The sequence below is a fragment of the Gymnoscopelus braueri genome, assembly GCF_963280865.1.
Source record: "Gymnoscopelus braueri genome assembly, chromosome: 20".
Taxonomy (NCBI): domain Eukaryota; kingdom Metazoa; phylum Chordata; class Actinopteri; order Myctophiformes; family Myctophidae; genus Gymnoscopelus; species Gymnoscopelus braueri.
Window position 1 is genome coordinate 12,199,476 of NC_137622.1, and position 23,808 is coordinate 12,223,283.

The following is a 23,808-nucleotide window of genomic DNA, read 5'->3' on the forward strand; positions in this document are numbered from 1 at the left end:
GGAAAGAAGACCAAAGCAGATGAATCTGGGGAGAGCTATCTGCTTAAGTGGCCTTTTATAGGGGGATCAAAGGGTGCTCTCTGCCTCCCTTTCACCTTCCTCTCTCCCTGATTATGGAGAGAGTGAGGCAAGATGAGACGAAGGGGCCATTCCGACGTGTCCTATTGTATGCAGATGATGACAGCTTTGACATTTGAGGTGAAAGCTATGAGTTTTGCCTTCTGATGGCAAGGCAATTACCTCAGACTGAGAAGGGGAAGAAAGGATAGTACTACATAACGATAACTTAGTCGGTCCAAGTGCAGATGGCTATAGGTCAGACTTTTTATTACATGTTTTAATATTTTATAAAATGTTTACTTTTATTCCTATGTTAATCTTACTTGTATCTATCCTGTGTCAGGTCAATACATCTAGGAGACCATTATGTGTTCCAGCAAAAAAGCAGAACAGAAATCATGAAGCCTCAGTAACTCTAAAACACCTGTAGCCACCTTGATGAGGTGGACAACTAATAAAGTAATATCTATAGACAAATGTATTACCAGTGAAAATTATGTCCAGGTAACAGTGATGCCTAATTTGGTACGGACAGACATCTAGTCATTCAACTATCAGTTATTATTCTATTAATAACCTTTTTGCTTAATCGAATGATTGAGAAGTGTATGTTTTATATATATACTGTACATTGTTTTATATCAACAAATTGACCAGATTTTTTTATGTCATAATCGACTAAATCAATATTGGTCTAATTCACAGCTTAAGCCAAATGGCAGATATACAAGCTCACAACACGTGCAATATGTCACGTGAGCTTGTAGACTAATCCTAACTCTATTCCCCGCCCATTTTTTTTAAATAATCAATTAAATCGATACATTTGATTAACTGTTGCACCCCTAAAACCAAAAGTTTCTGATTATATTTCAGTATTAACAACTTCAACCATATATAATTAACTACATCTTGTAGTAAGACTAGATCTGCTATGTTTGCCGAATGTTGGCCTATTGTATTATTGTATGGTATTATTTTACCCTACTTTGACTTGTTCTTCTAGCTTTAACTATACTGTTGAGTTATTTTACTGTTTGACAATTAATATTTTTTTGCATCCTACTATTTATTATCTTATAATGTGTAGCACTTTGGGCTACATTTTATGAATGAAAAGTGCAATACAAATAAGCTTATTATTACTATTATTAATGCTGAATATTCTCCTATTTACAGGGATTATTTTGCCTATTTTTGACGAATGTTCAACTACAGTATTATGACATGCCCAGAACACAGTTCCGGCTCCAGACAATGATCAGCAAGGGGGCATATATTTTTCACGGGGGACACTTTATTTTTAAACACCCCTAGATTGGCCATATATAACAAATGCAATATGTCATGTAGCCCATAAACACAACAATGCACCAAAAAACTATATGTAAAATTCTGCAACCACAACAAACAAGTCAAATGAAACACAATCAAATTAGACTATCTATCAAAGCACTAGCAAACAAGTCGAGGGGCAAAGCACTTATTACGCTTATTAGTATAGGCTTATTTGAGACTTACAGAATCATAAGGAAAGTTGTCATCCATAGTCATTCCTTACAGAAAACGCTCTAACATAGTCATCGCATCAAATTAATTTAACCTGAAAAAAAAAAAAAAAAAACTCCACTCTCCACAGCAGGAGTGAGAGAGTGATGATTCCAGGACAACGGACAGTTCCTCACCCCTAATGCATTTTGCCAGTTCATGATCAACTAAAATACAACAGACCTACGTGTATGCTTTATTTATTCATTTCATTCACCTAGTGGAGCTGAAGGTGGCGATTGTGGCCTGCATGAAACTTCCATTCATTTTGGCACATTATGCTCGCTGAGGAAACCTCTATCTCTCCCAGAACAGCATCATAACAAATCCAATGCTGCACTAATTGTAGGCCTGTGTTTTTAACCTAACTTGGAAATGTAGTACACAATATTTATGAATAACGTATTTATATAAAAAATTTGTAAAACATGGCTAATCTCACAAAGTCCCATCTGGGTGGACATTACCCACAAAGGCACTGTCAGAATAGAAACGTTGGCTCATGTGGTTAAAATGTTATGCTTTTATAGAAGAAAAAAAACCTAGCTTCTATCTGTCCATAATGCCTGCCGGACATGAACAGTTAAAGTGATGTGCTAATGACAGACGGTGGGGAGAGATGGATTAGAACCTGTGGCTGGCTAAGCTTTGACCCTGGATGTAAACAGAGGGGAATGCCATCATAAAACAGCCAAATGGCTTCTTTCACCTCCAGCTCTGATAGCCCCCCACTGCATTGCCCTGTGGATGACAACACCATAAATGTCCCCCTGTAATCAGCCAGAGGAGCAACGTTCTGCTGCCCCTAACCCAGCATCATTAACTACAGCCAGGGAGCACATCACTACCTGGTGGATGCCAGTGACCGCCTTGTTAATACCCCACACAGCCCTGTGCATTGTGTAGTTGGGAGCTAGGAATTCCTGGAATGTCTATGACCACAGTAAACATACAGATACAACAATCATACAACAAAGGTTGTTGAAATCAATCAGATGGGGCTGGGGGAAAAAAATCTACTTTAGGAAAGAGAAGGTAACAACCTTCTGTTTCCTCAAGGCCGATATCTAATCCTCCATACATTTAGAGAGAATGTTTACACACACGCGCGCGCGCGCGCACACACACACACACACACACACACACACACACACACACACACACACACACACACACACACACACACACACACACACACACACACACACACACACACACACACACACACACACACACACACACACACACACACAGCTCTGAGTTGTTTCCTCTAAGTAATGATTATAGAAAACAACTCATTAACCCAGAAATCATATTTCTCCGAGCAGCAGCAGTCTCTCAGACCTTTTAGCAGCACTGAAATCTCTCATCCGGCTCCTTTTTTTATCGTCTTTAATTAATTACAAAGGACTCACCGTCCACATCACACAAACACTGTGGACCATCGCAGTTCAGCACTCAACCCCTGTTTCTCATCCATATTACATCAAACGAGACACTGTTCACAGACATGTACAGTAAGAGAGACATGGAAAACATCCCCTCTGTTTGTTTTAATGAAGTGGAAACAAGCAGGGCTTTTTGTTTTGTTCCAATCAATTGACCAATGGACCATGAAAGTTGAACGTTGAGTGAATCAGTCCTCCAGTGAATTACAGGAACAACAGGGTTTGCTTGGTGAATGCTTGGCTGGTGCCCAGACAAACACACGAGTTGCTTGTGGACAGTCGTATTCTTGTTACGCTGTGTGATTGAAAGACTGAATTAACTGAATAAGTTACAACTGACAAAGTGGTTGCTGAAATTATGTTCTCACTTTACACTTTATTGAATTACTTTGCATTACCTGTATTATATACGCGCGCGCGCGCACACACACACACACACACACACACACACACACACACACACACACACACACACACACACACACACACACACACACACACACACACACACACACACACACACACACACACACACACACACACACACAGTATTTAGCTAGCAGCAGAGAGAATTAAAAGGTGGCCACCTTGATAATGCGGCCGTAGTTACGAAAATGATAGAAGTATTTTCATTATAATGTCTGTCTTGTGTGCAGTAAAACTCCTCCAGAGAGATTTCTTTGTAGATTTCAATAAACTACGCTGGCAGAAGTAATCAAGAGCGAAGGTGAGTTTTTCGTTTGATTGCTCCACTGGGGGGACAAGGGGAGAACATCTTCTGCTAAAACATATTGTAGCTGTTGGTTGCTAGGCAGCTAGCACAAATTCTACGACAGAGATTGCCTGTATGATCCAGTGACAGTTAATTTGTTTAATTAAAAGATTAATTTAGATTCATACATTTGAATTGATCTTGATTTGTAGCAATGATAAATAATAAAGAAATTATAAATATAGTAGTATAGTATATATGTATTTGACAATATGTATTATTTATTATTATATGTACCACTACTTTATAATAATAATTAATAATGATGATAATAATCATCATCATAATTGTTATATTATTATTATTATTATTAGTATAGTAGTACTAGTAGTATTATAGTAATAACATGGTTCCCACTCCTTTGGGGTATTTTTTGTCACTGCACTTTTGCACATTATGTGAAATTTGTCCTCTGCATTTAACCCATCGTAACTACAGGGAGCAGTGGGCAAGTAGCGTTATTACAGTGGCCGGGGAGCAGTTAGGGTTTAAGTGTCTTGCTCAGAGACACTTCGACAGATAGACCGCCCCGGTCCCGGTCAGGGGACGAACCGCGGACCTTCTGTTTCCCAGGCCGCATCCCAGGCCGCATCGTTACCCATTGGTCGCCCATATGATGATAATAATAACAATAACTGAATTACTGATTTAAACATATGGGGTGATGTCTGTGTGCCAGAGAAAGGTGTGCACCCGTGTGGCATACACACATGATAATTTAACAGAGTTATCACTAATGCCAGATTTTGTAGCGAGGTCAAACCCTGATATATAATTAACGTTTCCCCACAGCTCCACAGAAATGTGGTTCTGAACCACTTCAGTACTGTTGCTTGATGTTTCATCATGATAGACTTTACTTTACCTTCTCAAACTTCATGTGGAGAAAATGCATTAGTGAATAGGTGGCATTTTCAACACAGAAGACTAATGGCCAGTGAAGTGTGACCTCCACTTCACCTACTTCAATTATACTTTTTTCTAATGGTACCAACAGTTCATTACAAGACCTCAGAATGGCTGCTCTCCCAGCTAATACCCTTTGATAATACAGTTTATAAATATACTATATCATATAATATAACCCTCCCAACTATCGTGAACGTAACGTAACCGAACGTAACATAACATAATGCACTGTATGGAACAGAATCGATCAGAACATCACAACCCAAATAACATCAAAACGGAACAGAGAATAGAAAAGCTTTTTTTATCTCTCTTTTCTTTTTCTTTTTTCTTTTTTTCATGGCGTATCTATCCATCTAGAAGAGGGTCAGTCTGCCTGTCTGTGTCCAGAGTTAATCTTGTTTTTGGCCAGATGGGTATTTGCATTACATTATACAGTAAAACAACAAACAGACAGCAGAGTGTGTACAGAGTGCTAATTCATTCATTACATTAATTAGAAATAGTTCATCCATTTATGCCATGAATAATGCGGCGGACCGTCCAACAGACCACATGTTAAAACGCAGGCTGGCTTAAGCTCCTCCTGGGTGTCTGACAGGATGAGGGGGTGTGATGCTAACAGGGCTTGTTGGTGGAACGCCATGAAATAAAAAGAAAAGCGCTGCATTCATGTTTATGTAGAATGAGCCTTCGGTTCAAAGAGGGAACTCTGGATTGAACGTGAAATCTGGGCTGACTGCTGATATATGTTCCATTTAAGCGGCGCCGAATGAGACATAATGTACCAGCCAGGACTGATAGGTCCTATAGGCAGTCACTATAGGAGTGTACAGCTCTGTCTGCAGCAGGCGGGCAGCTACGCCGCTTGTACACTCTGCCAAGAAATGGACCCTTAAAGGTCCATTTGGTTCCATGTGCCGGCTCGCCAGATTTAAGTCAAGACTGAGGATTTTACTTTGCATGCAGTTCAGCCAATATGATGGAATAAGAGGGATACCCCCACCTCTTTCTCTGGGGATGCAAACCCACCCTTTCAGCCTAATTACCGCTGACACGTATAAAGATAGGTGGGATCGCAGTACACCCACCTCCTCAGCATTACGCCCGCCTCCTCAATTACCGCCACAGGGTTTTCCACGCGGGCCGACCTGCCCGGGGGGCCCACCTTGCAAAACGCACAAACAGGCAGCAACCGTGGTCATAAAATTATACAACTGATGGATGTTAAAATGAACAAATAAATTCTGGCTGTAATCAATCATTCCCCACTTATCCCGGCAACTAAAAATAACACCGCCTTGTTCCACAACTCACCTTGTGGCCCAAATAATAACTCATTTCTCCGAGCGCCACGGCAGACCTCATAATTCGCCGTACCCTCTGAGAGGAAGCTCTTGGTGTTTTACCTGCTCGTATTTACCTGCGCCGAATATGGGTCTGCCGCCTGGCGACCCCGCGCACCACTCAAGACTTATTCTTCCCATGATGCATCTGCTCTGCTTACATTGGCCACCACTCGCGACGCACCAATTACTCTTTGTCTTTTGTGGCTACTGTTCTGCTAAGCACTTCAATCTGTCTCTGTCGCCATGGCCTGACGTAAACCTCCGCAATGATTAATCAAAGGGGAGTCAGCGACCCCAAGGTACCCTCACCCACCAGGTTTGCAAGCATCATCAACAATACGTCATGGGTGTCATGTTTAATAGAAAAAAAACAAGGAGCTCCTTTAAAGAACAGAAATTATTTCTCATTGTTTTTTTCTCAAGGTGTTGCCAAGTAATAGAAAACACACGCTTGCCTAACCGTGAGTGTAATTTCAAAACGTAAGCATGAACACTTACATTAACACTTACTCAATATCAAATTAACTTTCTTCTCAATTTACACCACAAAAAACAAGCACTGCCCCTCATGAGCTCAGGGCAGGCAAAACGTATTCACATCACCTACCGTACATGTCTGAAACTGCAATGGAAGTCGATTTGCCAACACCTTACTGAAATGGAAAAACGTTTCTGGGCAGCAGTACAGTAACTTGACTCGACTGAATTCCAAGATGCAATCTGTCTCCAATTACACTCAATGTAAATATTTCCAGGCCTATGGGGCATGCCTCTTGGCAAGTGCAGACGTCCTAAAAAAAAAATGCTGTATTTTCAATTTAGAATGTCAAGTGCTGTATTATCAATTTAGGCACGTTAAGCTACCGTCTGCTACGCAGCATCCAACAGAGGACTGTATCATTTTAATACACTACCTCCACCTCCTCCTCATCAGCATCACATCCACAGGGGAATTGAGGCGATTACAATAGACTGAAGCTATCTGCAATAACAATAAGGCCCTGGCTAATGGAAGGGCTGTGGGCACCCAGGCACTCACCAGCACCCCCCCTGCCCCCCCCACCCTATCCCTCCACCCCTTTCATGCATGAAACATGCTGTAGACACGGCTAAGTTCCTAACGGCCGGTACTCATGCTCTCAACTCTATGGTCTGTCAACACAAATGACCAGCACCCTCAGAGCGTGAATGAGACAGATCACAGGTGATGTAATACAGTATACTGGAAGACGTATATCATGACAACAGGACTGCATAGAGAAGTTCACGTGTTACCTGAAACAATGCTTGTAGCAGCTCCCCGAACACGACCCCCACCCACCTCTCTCTCTCTCTCTCTCTCTCTTGCTCTCTCTCTTCCACTCTCTCTCTCTGATGAGGTCCACTTCTCAGGTTGCCTGCTGCGACGTTGCTTTGTAGTGGATTTACAAACACTCCGGGTCTCCTCTTCTCTCCTCCTCCTCCTCCTCCTCTTCTTCCTCCTCCTACTGCTGCTCCTGCTGCTGCTGCTGTTGCTGCTGCTAATGCACCGCGTGCGGCATGCTGCACCGGAACGCTAGCTCAAACACATAGACACAGACGCGGCAGCACTTGACTGAAGGCAAAAGGGTTAAAACCCAGCGGACCAGAAAGTCACACCAGCATCGTCCTAGTCGCCGGCACCTCCAGCGCCGCTGCCGCTGCTGCACTCACTCTCACTCTATCATTCTCTCCCTCTCTCTCTCTCCTCCCTCAGCCTTCCACATTTCCCTTTTTTCTCTCATTCTTTACTCTATGGCTCACTCGCCTCCCCCCTCCCCCATCCCTCATCTACGTGAGGTGGTGCAGAAATCGCGCCAGGCGATTTGCACCACTCTATCATGAATCGTGTTACACTGTCTGGCTCCGACGCCAGTCACACTTGATAGTCTGTCTGTTTACCCTCTGACACAAGAGGAGGAGGGGGAAGAGACGGAGAGAGAGAGAGAGGGAGGGAGAGAGAGAGATAGAATGAGGGGAGCAGATGGAGACAGAGGGGGACAGAGGGAGATAGAGAGGGACCGAGAGACAGAGGGAGATAGAAAGGGACAGAGGGGGACAGAAGTAGACAGAAAGAGACAGAGGAAGGCAAGGGAGGTAGAGGTGGACAGATGGAGATAGAAAGGAACAGAGGAAGACATCAGGGAAATAGAAAGGGAAAGATGAGAGACAGAGGGGGACCCAGGGATATAGAGGGGACAGGCGGAGACAGATGAGAGCAGAGCGGGACAGAGGCAATGAGAGTGGGACAGAGGGAGACATATAGGGAGATAGAAAGGGGCAGAGGGACATGGAGGGGGACAGAGAAAGGAGGGCTGCAAAAAAAACAAAAGAAGCTAAATCTGGGATAGTGGCTTTGCCCTAGAAAAACACATCTCTGCGATTATCTGGCTGGGTGACAAGCTTCAGCACAATGGAGAAACCCTGACAAGAATTCAAAAGAAGCTTCGACATGAATTCACAGGGGAAGGGAAGTTGTCTGCTGCTTCTGTCAATCGAGTAACGCCAACCTCAAAGTGCCACGACTGCACGGAACACGAGAGAGATCTCCCCCAGATCACTCACTTTGGCGGGATTTGATTAATATCATGTCAGAATGTAAATCAATGGTCCTCTTTTGAATCTTTGTTTTTGCCCGCATACATAATACATAATGTTTGTTTCTCTTTGATATTGTACTAATTGCCCCTGTGAGATGAGCTTCGGTTAAACAAAACACATACTAGACCTACAGACCTACTGTACTGCGGTTTGCTGCAATTCACACGTGGTTTCTATGTACTGATTATGAAACCATCAAAAACAGACCAGCAGGCTCTGATTATGTTGATGACAGATTAGATCAGTGAAGTGGAAAGATGAGAGCCATCACAACACAATCACTCAAAACTAATTTATTAGCCGGGCCTCTTCGTTCTCAACACACAGCGTGCCAAGACAAAGCCCATAACCACAGCTGTAGGATGTGGTTTAGATCTCGCCTTGTTGCCCGACTTGTCAGTGTTTGTTTACGTTTGACAGTGAAGACAAGAAACATCACTAAACAGAAGTCACACTTTCACAAACGTGTCTTAATTAAAATAATATTGTTTAGTTATGCTGCTTCAAGCAGACAGGATATGATTGTTACAGTATGTACTTACCAGCCTTTCCATTTTGAGATGTATTTATAGTCTTTATAGAGGCATACAGTATATGAACAGTCTAGTGGGAGGATATCTAATATTTGCTAAAGCTTTAAAGCTTTAAAGCTTTAAAAAAAGGAAACAACAGGATCGAGTCAGTGGGGAAATTTAGTATAGCTTTGATAGTTTGATGACATTATGTATTTGAATGAGATTTCAGAAAGCCAGTCTTATATTGGTGTACTGTATAATACATTGTGTGAAAATGTCAAAGGCAGGGGTGCCTCAAGTGTTAAATGCATGCATATTAATACAGTATTCACAAGAAAGGCTAACTTTCCTCCATCTGCATTACTACACCTCTGACCAAGGAGGAAACTGCTTCTTATCTCAAGGTATGGAAATTTTAGCACACTGCATCACATCTTATTGCAAAATCAATTGGACATTTCATTTTTCAAAATCATGGCCCTGGTGCAGCAATCCATAACGCTCTGCTTTCATTAACGTCTAATAAGTAAAACACCATAAAACTGACGAGATTCCTTTGAAGATGGACATAAAACATGATGCTTCCCACTGATTGAGTGAGATCTGTTATGGCCTAAGGGCTCCCAGCGTGGGGGAGATGGGTGAGGCGTTTGGCTCCCTGTGTGGAGGGCATGGGTAAGGCATTTGGCCCCCTGTGTGGGGGACATGGGTAAGGTATTTTGTCCCCCTGTGTGGGGGACATGGGTAAGGCATTTTGTCCCCCTATGTGGGGGACATGGGTAAGGTGTTTGGCCCCCTGTCTGCAGTGTCTGGGGGACATGGGTGTGGCGTTTGGCCCCCCGGGGTCAGAGGGATCGGTAAGGCATTTGGCTCCAGCGTTGCCCCAGTTTGGTGTGGCACCGGCACGATTAAAATTCATATTGAGTGGCCCAAATGATCATATTCATCATCCGTCTTAACAGGAAGAAAAGAAGCAGGTATTCATGTACCTGGTGCAGGCCAGGCTATTTTTAAGATGGAAGTATATCCCACATTAGTCACCTTACAACACCCAGGAGATGATGTCAATTTCTACTCTTTTAGAGATAACAGACGCTCCCATTACAATTCCCTCATGGTCTGACGTAGTGCACTACTGAAATGCAAATCGGGGACAGTCGCATGTGTGAGTTAAATCCTCGTCTCCCATGACCCATCGCAATGCACATCTTCATTAACGTACATTCCCAATTGACCTAGATTGTGCTTTAAATGACCCCAAACAGCCGCAAAGGACAATAGTACCAGAGTATAATTACTATCTATTTGTGCATGCTTTGCAGAGATGTTTGCAATGTGCTCAGCCAGCAGAACCACGCAATGGGGACCGCACTGTATCAATGTGTACTCAGAGCTGGGCTTGGAGCACAGTAATTGGGGAGGGTCGGGTAATCCCGAGGAGGAGGAAGAGCCGGTGGGTGTCAGGCCTGGTCTGCTTAGGGGATAAATATCAATCTACTGAAATACCTGGGCTTATGACAGTCACCCGTCTGCAGTGATCCATCCGCTGTCAATATGGGCTCACCCCGCAAAGCCCCACGGATACAGAGCCACCTACAGCCATGGAGGCTTGTTGTTTTCTCGACGGGATACCATGTGCAAACACAGGGAGAGGAAAACACAGGGGAGAGAGAGAGAGAGAGAGAGAGAGAGAGAGAGAGAGAGAGAGAGAGAGAGAGAGAGAGAGAGAGAGAGAGAGAGAGAGAGAGATAGTGTCTGCATTGGCAAAAAATAATAATACTGCAGTACATTTCAACAGAGTAAACAGTATGGAGATGGGCCAGCATGTTTTCTACATTTAATATGCCTCATTCTCCAAACTAAAAGGAGACAGAGGAGAAAATGGAGTGTTTTCAGTCAAAGAGCCGGGAGCTAAATAGATCTGTGAGCGTTTTGACACGGCGGCCACTGAACCTTCTTGACAGTATTCTTTAGAAGGGTGGCTGAAGGAGGGCGGGGCCTATCTCCTAGTGCTCTATGGTCGACGTCCAGCTGGCCTTTAGAATATGGATTATGCGGCTGATGCAATGGTCCAGGCTCACACTCAGCAGGGGTCTTGGCTGGGACCGGGGATGGACGGGGGTTCAAACGGGTATAGCACCCTGCCGTGAGACCCCTAGATGAGACCCCCCATCGGTTTCTCAAGACTCCCGGATCATTCGGAACCGCGCGGGCGCTCGCTTCCCACACTATATCGCCCCGACTTATCGGCGTGTGTAAGGAGAAAAAAAAGAAGCGGAGAGAGAGAAAGAAAAAAAGGACAGTGAATGGGAGGAGGAACAGGGAGGAGGAAGAGGAGGGAAGACGGGAGGCCAGCGAACATGAAGAAGGGGAAGAAAAACACAACAACCCCCTGACTGCTGCTGTGACGCAGCATCGAGCCAATCACGTCTCCCCGCTCTGTTGTGGAGTATGAAGCTCTGTGCGCGTGTGTGTGTGTGTGTGTGTGTGTGTGTGTGTGTGTGTGTGTGTGTGTGTGTGTGTGTGTGTGTGTGTGTCTGGGGAGGGGGGGTTGCAGGCGGGTGGGCCAGGGCAGCTGTGTGTCTGATTCACCTTTCAGAGTAGTGTGATGTGACAGTAAGCATTGTGGCTGACAGCTCTGTGGCATCTCTGCATTCCCAGGATGAAGTTTAAACAGAGGCCCTACAGTACTTGCTGAGGTGCCCGGGCAGCCGGACACACAAAAGGTCCGACCAGCGGGGCGCCAGACCGGCTAAATGGGGCAGGTGATCCCCCCCCCTCTCTCTCCTCCGCTTGCCCTCCGGGCATGGCCAATTACCGCCGGGAACAGTGGCGCCTTGGCCAGCCAATCAGCCAGGCAGCCGGCAAACTGGCCCAGCCAGCCGACTAGCCAATGAGTGGGAGGTGCTGGTGAGGAGAGCCAGCATGCATTATTCACATGCACTGCTACGGCACTAAGACCTCCAGAAAGGAACGGCCTCAGGTTCCATCAGCGCCGACTTGTTTCCAATCTATTATTGATGGCAACACTACACCCTATACTTTTTCCCTGATTTACTGGATTCTATCATTGTTTCTATAATAAAGAGGCCATTTCCAGTAAAGTCACAGAGAATGAATGGAGTAATTCCAAGCAGAGAAATGTGGGTATACTTTTTCACTGACAGCTTTTATAGATTCTCCTTAATTAGAGAAATCAAAGACAGAATTATTCTGTTACCCAAATGAAGGATGGATATACTGTATATATATATATATACATTTATTTACTTATTTATTTTTTCTTCTACTATGTCGATATGCCAAATTTCACTTATGTGCAAATAAATGCACCCCAACGACAACAACTTGCAGCAGTCAGGCACGTGTGTGTGTGTGTGTGTGTGTGTGTGTGTGTGTGTGTGTGTGTGTGTGTGTGTGTGTGTGTGTGTGTGTGTGTGTGTGTGTGTGTGTACGCAGTTATGGTTACTGACACCCCTCAATTCGTGGTTCAAATTTGGTGATGATTCTTGGCATTGTTAGTAAAATATACCCCACAATAATTTAAAGGAAATGTTAGCCAATTGTAATGGAATATGACAAATCTGAATTGTAATTGTATGTTTCTCACATGACTCCTGGGATAATATATACCGATTCATGTGAATATTGGACAAAGTCTGTAGGAGTAATACATGTGTATTAAAGAAAATGCAAAATAGTGGTACAGTAGATAGGCAGAAAATGGGCAAGGCATATACTGGAGTTGAGTCATGATCCAAGGAATCCATGGGGGAAAAAATTAAATATGAACAGAAAGGGAGTCTACTGCCGTGCATCAGCCAAACAAAGGCAAGCCCGAGTCATGACTCACCTTAATAAAAGCGGCTTCAATTGTCTGGGCTGCTCCAGTGTCTTCTCTATATACAGTGTGTAAATATGAAAGTATGATCTACGATGTACAGTACAAGAGTTATAAAAAATATACATATATATAACGCACCATGAGGCTGGTTTTAAAAATCTGAGCTGGAGCGTCTTCCTTGGCCTACTGTGAGTGTGCATACAAAGTCTGACAGTAGTTTGCACGATAGATACAGACAGACACTGACACACACACAGACAGGTTTGAAAACATAATCTCCGTCTCCCGGCCTGCTTGCAGCACAGCACAAGTGGTATGACACCTAATGTTGTTTTAACCTACGCTACAGTCTTTTGATAATATTACATTTAGTTTTTATTCCATCATGAACAATGATGGAATTATGATGATTTTGAACAATACTGACATGGGTTACATAAACTGACATAACGTTCTGATTCGTTACCGTAGGTGTTAATCAATTTGCATGGTTAATCAAAGCCATCAACAGTGAGCCAAATCAGTTTGAAACAATATCAACACTTAATTCAAAACTCCAGCTTTTGAACTTGAGGGTAATAGCTTTGCATTTCACGGCCAACTCCAGATTATTACCATGCACACTTCAAAGATTTCCCCTAAACCTCCCTGGGAAACACAATCAATGTGTTCAGTATGCGAGGCTGGGACAGCGGGCCATCGCTTCCTTTGAGGATGTCGGAGTGTTTGACCGATGGTGAGTCGATCTCCAGATTGTGGCTAATCATCATTACCAGCTGCTGAAACAATGACTTTCCTTCAGAAGGGCACTGGGGATCTGCCAGGCTTTTCTTACGGCGGCTTAGCGCCTGAGTCTGGATTTAAGGAATTAAGGCAGGCTTGGACACAACTAAATGTGCACTCTGATCACCCATCCAAGTCATCAACTCTGCCCTGGCTTGTGACTGTAAATCTGCTTCATGAATTGCAACAATGCAGCAGCAGTTTTTTCCCCCCTTTTTTTTTTTGACAGATCTCTGTGGTATTGCCAGTGGCAGTACAGCTGAAGGAACCTCATTTTCCACACATCTCAAAAAGATTTCCTGATCGCTGCACATTCGGACTAGGAGAGGAAGGCAGAGAGACGACATAGGGGAATGGAGGGCAGATGCATGTAGGAGATGGACATCGGTTGTGGGAAGGGAATTCTCCAAAATGGATGGCGGATTATGAAAAATGACTTGTTCCATGTGGTGCTTAAAGGTTAGGTCTCTATTACATGGTGAGCCAAATGTCAGCAGTATCCCTGAAAGACTGGACTGTGATATTAATGGAGAGTCCTGGGAGCGAGCTTTCCCTGACTGAGTTTCCCCCTCTTCCAGACACATTATTCATGTAGTTGTCAGCGGGCACCTGGTGCATGTAACACCAACATCTACAAACTAAATGATGGAGAGAATATGGCCCTCCCTGATAGCCAGCCAGTGGTGAAATTGAATGCTGCTCATGGAGGATAATGGAGAGTAAAGCTACTGCCACGAGATACATGAGCCCCTCAGGTTGTCGCCCGAGCCATATTAGCATAATGTTCAATTTTCGAGCTAATACAGTGCTCTCATTTGGCTCTTAGCTACCTCTGATTCTGCGGGGACAGAGGGGAGTACGCGCGGGCAATGGGGCAGAGACACTGTCGACAAGACCGCTAGATAACCTGTTTTCCAACTCCCTTCGCAGCGAAAATCTAAATGCTTTCATCTCGCTCTGAAAGCGTGTTATACCTCCAGTGAATCCCTTATTGGCAGGGGAGGATATTGATAATCCAAAATGGTGTGGGAAAGAATACATAGTAATAAAAAATAAAAAAATAAAAAAAAACATAGAAAAATAATAATAAAACAACAAAGGGAACCACAATCAAAATGCAACGTGTAACCCCTCGTTTCAATTTGCGCTGTATTCAATTCATAGCTGACCACAGAGGTCCAAATTGAATCAGGCATGTGAGTCGCTTTTTCTTTTCTTTTTTTTTCCACCAATGTAATTTGAGAATGTGACACAAAATTGCATGTGGATTGTGTTCTGATGAAACATGATCGACAGGGAAAGACAGACAATGACGTAATGTGTGTTAAGGAGAAACTCTTCAGTTAAAAGACGCCATGTTATCTGAAATGTAACATGGAGCTTTTGTGCGCACGCGCGCACAAGCGTGTGTATGTGTGTATGTGTGTGTTTGTGTATGCGTGTTTGTGTATGTGTGTAAGCACACGCAAGGCAGGCAGGGTTGTGCTTGTGGATTATTTGTGGGTAATATTCTTCTGCTGCGGTAAATATCTTGTGTCGTGCAGCAGAGGGTATAGAAGAAAGATTCTCTCTCAAGCCATTTTAATGAAGTCCCAAATGTCATCCCTATGCTTCTTTCAAGAGCAGACTGTAAGAAACTCCTCTAGAAACACACTGTCCCCTCGGTACCTCTTTCAACTGATTTAAAAACAAGCGGAGGCTGAGGAAAGCGGGGGGGGGGAGAGTGGTAGTATAAGAAACGAGACAGCTATTCCCTGGCGGAGTTCAGAAGGGTGTATTTAAACAGGTGCTTTGTGCCATTTACCACTTAACACATTGACCGCCGGGCCCGTAGTTCTACGGGCCGTTAAATCCAACGGTAAAGCGCCGATCCCGTAGCCTACGGGCTGTGGTGCTTTTTCCTTTTTTTCGAAAAAAAAAACTTTTTTCAATTTTCTAGTACGGCACATTTCATTGTAACACCACCGGAAACAGAATTATTTGGGATCCGGTTTTGACGATCACGCCGGCTCCCATTCTAAAGCGCACACTGAGACGCCATTTTCTTCGATTGTAGTTTTTCTCCTTGCTGATCACTGTTTAACATAAACCGTTCTAACTCAAACATGGATGCCCCGTTTGACACGTGGTTTGGACTGGTAGACGCAGGGAGATGTCCGCGATGTTTACAAACAGTGCACAGATCAATCTTAAGGATTTTAACGAGGTCTATGGCGACGTGAAAAAAACAAAAAACAACAATAAAACGTTGGCACTGGTGAGTACATTATGAGATTAACCTCTGGCTGTCAATGTGTTAACCACAAAGACTTTCTAAATTATCAAAAAAAAATCACCGATCTACATAGCTCACAACGCATTGCATCGCGGCGCGTTGTGAGCTTGTAGATTTGCTCATTTAGAAATAATTATAATTTGAACATTAAATCAAATTAAAGGGTTTAAGTGGTCACAAGGACCCCCTTGTTGGCTGGTTGAGGAGGTTTTAAATGACGACAGTTTCTGATTGAGATTTGGCTGCTCAATCTCCCTTCAAATAACATGTCAGGGTTGGTACCTAACCTCACAGATGGAAAAGCAGAGGGAATGCTATGGAATCCATGCCAAAAGAGGACTTTAAATCACAGCCATTTCATGATTCCATTCCAATTGCCCCTTGCCCCTATATTCTAGAAACAAGGCTAATAGTGCAGGAGAATCCATAGCAAAAATGTGAAAAATGTCAGAGTAATTCACTTGGGTTTATTTATTCATTTTTTTTGGTAAGTGCAGCCAAGAGAGTCAGAGAGTGAGCTCACATTAGAGCCAACATATTTTTCTCTCAACAATAGTGAAGAGGGGGTGGTGAGAATCATCCAATTACTGCAGCACGGTGTCTCTGTGTGGCACTCTGTCTGCTTCTTCTACTATGTATTAACCCTTTCACACTGTCTGGGTCAAATTTGACCCGTTCTAACATTTGACAGCAGTAAAAAATACTCACAATACCATTATTTTGACTTATCCCTAAGTGACTCAAAATGTGAAAAAAATAGATAAATAGATAGATAGATAGATAGATAGATAGATAGATAGAGAGATAGAGAGATAGAGAGAGAGAGAGAGAGAGAGAGAATTTACACGCACAGTGTGTGTGTGTGTGTGTGTGTGTGTGTGTGTGTGTGTGTGTGTGTGTGTGTGTGTGTGTGTGTGTGTGTATTAGTCATCAGACAGTGCCATTGCTGTAGATCAGGGGTGGGCAGCATTCTTTCCCAGGGGGCCACCATACTGACTATGATAAAGTGGGTGAAGGGCCACACAGACTATTGGATTGAAACTTGAAACGCATAGTGCTGAATTATGTTAAAGCTCCATGAATTTGATAGACACGACCCTTTACAATTGGGTCAACTATTCCTTTTTTTTTTTTACAGCTGTCCTGTATCACTCACATTATCAAACATATTGCATTATATTATCATTATTATTTCACTGTTACATGATAAACATTTAACTACATAAGGATGGACTATGGAATGCAGTTATGTACTTAAATGGTACATATTAACAATTAATTGAAGTTGAAGTAAATTCATTTCTCTCAGAAACATTAACATAATGCTGCCCTTTTTTTTCTTTGAGGACTTTGAGGGTCGGAATGAGATGGTCAAAGGGCTGTATGTTGCCCATGTGTGCTGTAGATGCAGTAAAACAAAAAAGTTAAATAATCAACCACTAGCTTTATAACTGCCCAAACAACAATTCTTTCAGAGAGACAAACTTGAAGAAGAATTGTAGTAATTAATTCACAACAAAGCAAAGCCCTCAAGGAACTAGAGCATTATTTTCATTTTGAGGTGTCCACTCCCACAAGGGGGAAAGAAGTGCACTTTTGAAAAGAAGAAGTTCAACAATTTTGTACTGTCCATCTTTGTACTGTCCAATGTACTGTCCATCTGTCCATGAGCTCTTTAGTGGTGACAGGAGAGAATACTGTGGCTAATCACATTAGCGAAGAAAGAAAGAAAACTAATCACCAGCCGACTTCAAAGATATAGCTTAAACGCTTGAACTTTACCGTCCCTATTCTAGGCCGAACCGTTCAGGAAACCAGGAAAAGTGCACAAAGAGGAAAATGAGCACAGAGAATGGACAGAAGTATCCGTGCACATATTTAATGTTGAGTCTTAATGGGCCTTAAGGGAGATGAGCAGGCAGCAAGGGAGACATTTATGTCCAAGAATAATGGAATCAGTTGGTCCTCACTTCCATATCGGGTTGCAGGCAGGATGGGAGCGGAACATGTCATTCAAACCACTCCAGGGCTCACAGTGTGTGTGTGTGTGTGTGTGTGTGTGTGTGTGTGTGTGTGTGTGTGTGTGTGTGTGTGTGTGTGTGTGTGTGTGTGTGTGTGTGTGTGTGTGTGTGTGTGTGTGTGTGTGTGTGTGCGTGCGTGCGTGCGTGCGTGCGTGCGTGCGTGCGTGCGTGCGTGCGTGCGTGCGTGCGTGCGTGCGTGCGTGCGTGCGTGCGTGCGTGCGTGCGTGCGTGCGTGCGTGCGTGCGTGCGTGCGTGCGTGCGTGCGTGCGTGCGTGCGTGCGTGCGTGCGTGCGTGCGTGCGTGCGTCTAAAAAAACACATGATATTGTCATGTGTGATAGTAGACGTTTTGTTTTGTGATAGTAGATGTTTTTTCTCCATAAGAAAGTGTTGTAAAACTAAATCAAATCAGTCAGCTTTGTACATTCTAAAACAATCTGTGGTTAAATGCTAAATTGTACTGTATAACCTGTCATTATAAGGGGATTCTCAGTTCAGACAATAATATTGTGACGGTATAGAATGTGAACAGTATGGGGTTACAAAAAAAGACTGCAAGTAGAGGTCCTGCAGGTCCTGTAGAGATTGCTATGCAATATGATTGAAAACCTTATAATGGCCTAATAGTACTAATAGCTGTAGCTATTACTGCGGGGATGTGGGGCAATCAGCTGATAAGTATCTGAACATCATCTCTACTGGAGTCTTGTATTCAGCGTTCCGATATATTTATTTCATTACTTTTTGGTTTAAGATTTTAAACATTTTGTAATGTGGTTGAGAGTGACATAAGTTCATTACTTTCTGTTGCAATTTTCTGGAATTAAATTATGTACTGAAACAAGTGGAGTGATCCGCCTTATTTCAAGATGATGTAACTTATTCTTCAGCTGGTGTAACAGCTTTGGAACCGGGTTAACTTATCTCACCTCTTTGGCAAAGTTGACTGTTCTTTAAAGACAAATAGGATTTTAAGACGGAAAACAGGATTACGTTACTAAAAAGACAACAACAAAGTGCTCTATCTTTGTTTCAACACCTTATCTTTCTAGATAATTATTATCTCCCAAAACATGGAGAAAGCCCTTTCTCTGCAACTTCCAAGCTCTTGAGATGTCAAGCAACATTCAGCAGACAGCTCCCCTCGGGTAATGTGGAAAAGGCAATAGGTGGAAAACGCTCTAACGTATTTGCCAAATGCTCTGTCATCTAATGCCCTCTCCGCTGCTCCATTGTCTAATCCTACTGCCCAGGCCTCTAAAAGGATACAGCCAGCTAACAAGATGAATGGGCTTTGACCCTGAAGCTGCTAAAAGCCAACCTGGCCAATTTATCTGAGTGACCTCTCCACTTGGCAGAGAGGGCCCTAACCTCTCCTGGAAGCCTTTAGGCATATAGATCGATACTGCTCCATGCAAAACAATCCAAAACAGGGGAGAGGCTCAGACATCTCGTTCGACATCTTAATGCTGTTTTCAACACATCAATTAACTGGCTGCAATACTGCAACTTGAATTGATTCTTGTGGTTTGTGAAGTGTTGCATCTTTATTTCTTTAATATTACTACCAATGACACTCTTTTCTATATACTCTGTCTGTCTGTCTGTCTGTCTGTCTGTCTGTCTGTCTGTCTGTCTGTCTCTCTATCAGTCTATCAATCAGTCTCAGGGGACTTGTCATTGACAAATGATTTACTACACTGACACTGTGATATATTTCAGCTACTGTAAATGTCTTATCACAAAACAAATATTAACAATATAATATATAATTTTCTAAAACAATTAACTCAAAAGGAAAACATGACGCTGAAGAGGGCGAATCATAAAGTGTAAGAGGAGAAAGGCTAAATCTAAGTCAACTCCATTTGTTGTGCCACACATCACCGCACACCCGTCATTTTATTATGGAAAAATAAAATCAAGGCCATCCTCTGTAATCAGGCTTTCCAAGGCCTGAATGTAATATTGAGCAGCACAATTTGAGGGGAAAATAAGACTTCAGCCAAATTGTGTATTCCGTTTCATGTTCTTTTTTCGGTGTCGTCTTCAGCTCAGATAAAAGGCCTGGCTTCAATAGCTGGGGCCGGGCCTATATGGAGGAGAGATAAAGGATCCGCGGAAAAGGAGCCTTTGACAACGGAATATGTTTTCTCTCTCTCCGAGCATGAATCAGTTTACGTGACACACAATATCAATCGCCCGCCTCAAATCTATATCTGCAAAGTGCTTAGGTTTGCATGGGTGATTAGATGAATTGAACTGAGAACAGTCGGTTACTTGAGCATCCCAGCCAACGTTCTTGACATCTAATGCCTCTGCTCTGCCTCTGAAGTGACCACAGTTTCCAGATACAGCACTCGGGGAACTCGGGCCCCCGAGTGCTTTATGTATTCTGATACCATTCATTTTTAATCAGGACCAGAATATTTTCTTCCCCCCCCCCCCCCCCCCACGTCTTCCACAAATCTCCGCCACCGCAGGCCAGAAAAAAACTCCACTCTTTTTGCTTTCGGTGTTCACCTGGCTGACAGTTCTGTTTCAAACAATCAAAAAACAAACAAACAAACAAATCAAATATTTAAAAAATAGGAAAAATAACCAATCTTTAAACTCACAGCATATAGATCAGCTATTTCCACTCTCTGTCGTCTTACAACGAAATATATAGTATGGAGCTTAACCACTTAAAACCCCAGCATCGGTATTGTGGGGAAAGCTTTCGCTGAAAATAGCCGATCGACAAGCTCACAACGCGACGCAACGCGTCGCATTGTGAGCTTGGCTATTTTCAGCGAAAGAGTTCCACACAATTACAGAAAACACAAAATACACTAGTATTGAGCCCTGAGGGACTCCAGTTACCCCAAGTGGTTAATATTCCTAATATCCTCTGTGGGCTCAATCCGCAGCAGCACCCTGAAATAATGCTTTCTAGGTTGGCATCTTCTGCTTTTCTCTCTCTGTCACAGAATTATGCATTCCCCCACCCACCCCCACCTCTCCCCCCATTCCGATATAGACTATAGGGGGAGACTGGGGATGTTGTGTGTTCAGCACATTTTTTTCCCCAGGCTTCCCCTGTCGATGATGTGCCCGGCTCCCAGCACAGCTCGCTCTGCAGCAGAACGGCAGCCTCTCGTCAGATGAGTGGTGTGGTGGAGAGGACATGAGAGGAGAGGAGGGGGGGGAGGGGATGGGGACGGGATGGGGTTCTCGTGGCTGTATAATGAGTTTGACAATGAAAGTGACACAGCGTCCTCCCTCGACGCTGCCATGTGATCAATCACAGCAATGGCTCACCCATTTCCTCCAGTGGATACTGACCTTTCTCCCTCATGTAAAGCCTGCCTGTGTAAAGCCCGCGCGTGCGTGCGTGCGTGCGTGCGTGCGTGCGTGCGTGCGTGCGTGCGTGCGTGCGTGCGTGCGTGCGTGCGTGCGTGCGTGCGTGCGTGCGTGCGTGCGTGCGTGCGTGCGTGCGTGCGTGCGTGCGTGCGTGCGTGCGTGCGTGCGTGCGTGCGTGCGTGCGTGCGTGCGTGCGTGTGTGTGTGTGTGTGCATTGTTCTACTGTACATCTCTGCATTGTTCCAAAGCCATATTAAGTTCATCTCTACAGCCAATTAAAACAGAATCCATGAATGGGCGGCAAGTCTCTTTCTCTCGTTCGAGGTAGAAAGTAAAAACATCCAATAAAAAGTCCCAGCGAAGGAATGCTATTCCTGCGTTATGCTCTTTAGCTACGGATACAGGACACTTACAGGAAGCTTCTTTTTTTTAACTAACAAGCTCTTTAAGTAAGAAGAAATAAGGGGATTTCACATTGATTTAGAACCATTTCTTTAAAGGCTAGTTGAAGACGTGTGGGTTTTATTTGACGGCACCACCGCGGATGCAGCGGCCAACAGGGACGTTATGTTAGCTTGAACCTGCGACATCATTATGAGCACATGGCTGGTGTCATCGTCACCAGGCTCCTCTGTTATGGCGCACGTGTGCCTGTTTGTGCACGTGCTGCGTCCGTCCTGGCAGGACTGCTGCTCCCATAAAACATCAGGGGATTAACGGCTAACATGATATTGGGGGCATCCTTGGCGTTCATGTCCTCTTATTATCAGCCTCATCTTAACATGCCCCGGCCTGCCGGAGACTCTCGTCGGAAAGCTGACGTGTCGTGTAATAAGACTTCTAAATCACTCTTTATGACTGCCTTTTACGTCGCCGTAAACTGCTGTCTTATCTATGAGGTATAGCTCTCTACGTTGTGCTCCAATGCCTCTTTAACTGCCTCAATATCCAGTCAATACCTCGCCTCATTGGGCTAAATATGTTGTAACTCAAATCTATAAACCAGCGCTACACGTCTTCAATCGAGTCAAAAATACGCGAAAAGCCAAGGCGACATTTGGTTTCAGGTCAGTGAGTATGGCTGTTTGACAGGAATTCCGTTTAATGTGCACATAAAAAACATACTGGAGAAAGCAGGGTGATTTGAAACAGAAGTCTATTATTAACAGGGGAATATTATGAACAATACTGATTAAGAATAAGAATTGATTCAACTTGTTACTTTGCCTCTGTAGTATTAGTCTTGGTTTGATTGTGTTGAGAGTGTAAAATTACAATAAATAGTATATGGTCCATTTTTACACTGGCTAGGATTTTGCATGTTATTTTCTAAACCTTTTATCTGTGATTGATGGTTGGTTTCTCAGCCAGGTCACCTTAAAGAAGACACTATAACTTAAAAATGTTCAAAGACTAAGCTATTTTCAAACATGAAACATTTATCCTCGTGTGGAATTCCCGAAATAGCCTAAAATAAAAAGCAGCCCAATTCACAGTTAAAATGATTTTCACAGTGCACGTCAAAGAGCCTTTTTTCAGCACTGGGGTGTAATTGATGATTTCCTTACACATTTTCTACATTATAATTGTTCAGTAAACTCATCACTTAAGATGTTTTAAGCTGAGATAAGCGCAGTTTTGATGTTGTACTACAGTTCGAACAGACACATCTAGTAAGAGTTATCATAACAGCAGCAGCAGCAGCTTGAGACCATCTTTTTAAACTAAACATTTTACATTATAAAATGTTAGCTCTCAGGTTGGGGGCGCGCAACGGAACGACGGCTGCCGTTGGACATAGTGGCTCTCTCTACAAACCACCACCACTACCACTCAGAACCTCATTCTATCCAAACAACGTGCTGCATAATGGCTGCATAAGTGTCAAACACATATATAGGTCATTGGTTCGAATGCCAGGTCAGGACCTGTGATGCATGTGTTTGACAGTTTGACCGGTCATCACCCCCACCCTTCACTCCTCACCAAAGTAAAGCTAAAACACGAAAAAAAAAAGGATATATATATACATATATATATATATATATATCAGAGGTTGTGTTAGTCCGGTAATTGCCGGTTTTGAGCGATTTATTATGAGAAAGACCGGAAAACATAAATCTCTACGGACATCCTGACCGCTTGACAATGACACGGCAGTTCATTATAATAATTATCACCGCAAATCATCAGGCACATCTAAAATCCTTGGCTTCGCAAGCTCTCTCACAAACACACACACACACGCTGTTAAGTTACACCTATTTCCTGTTAATAAAACCTGTGTAAAATGCGCTGCATTGGGAGGTAAATGGGAGACA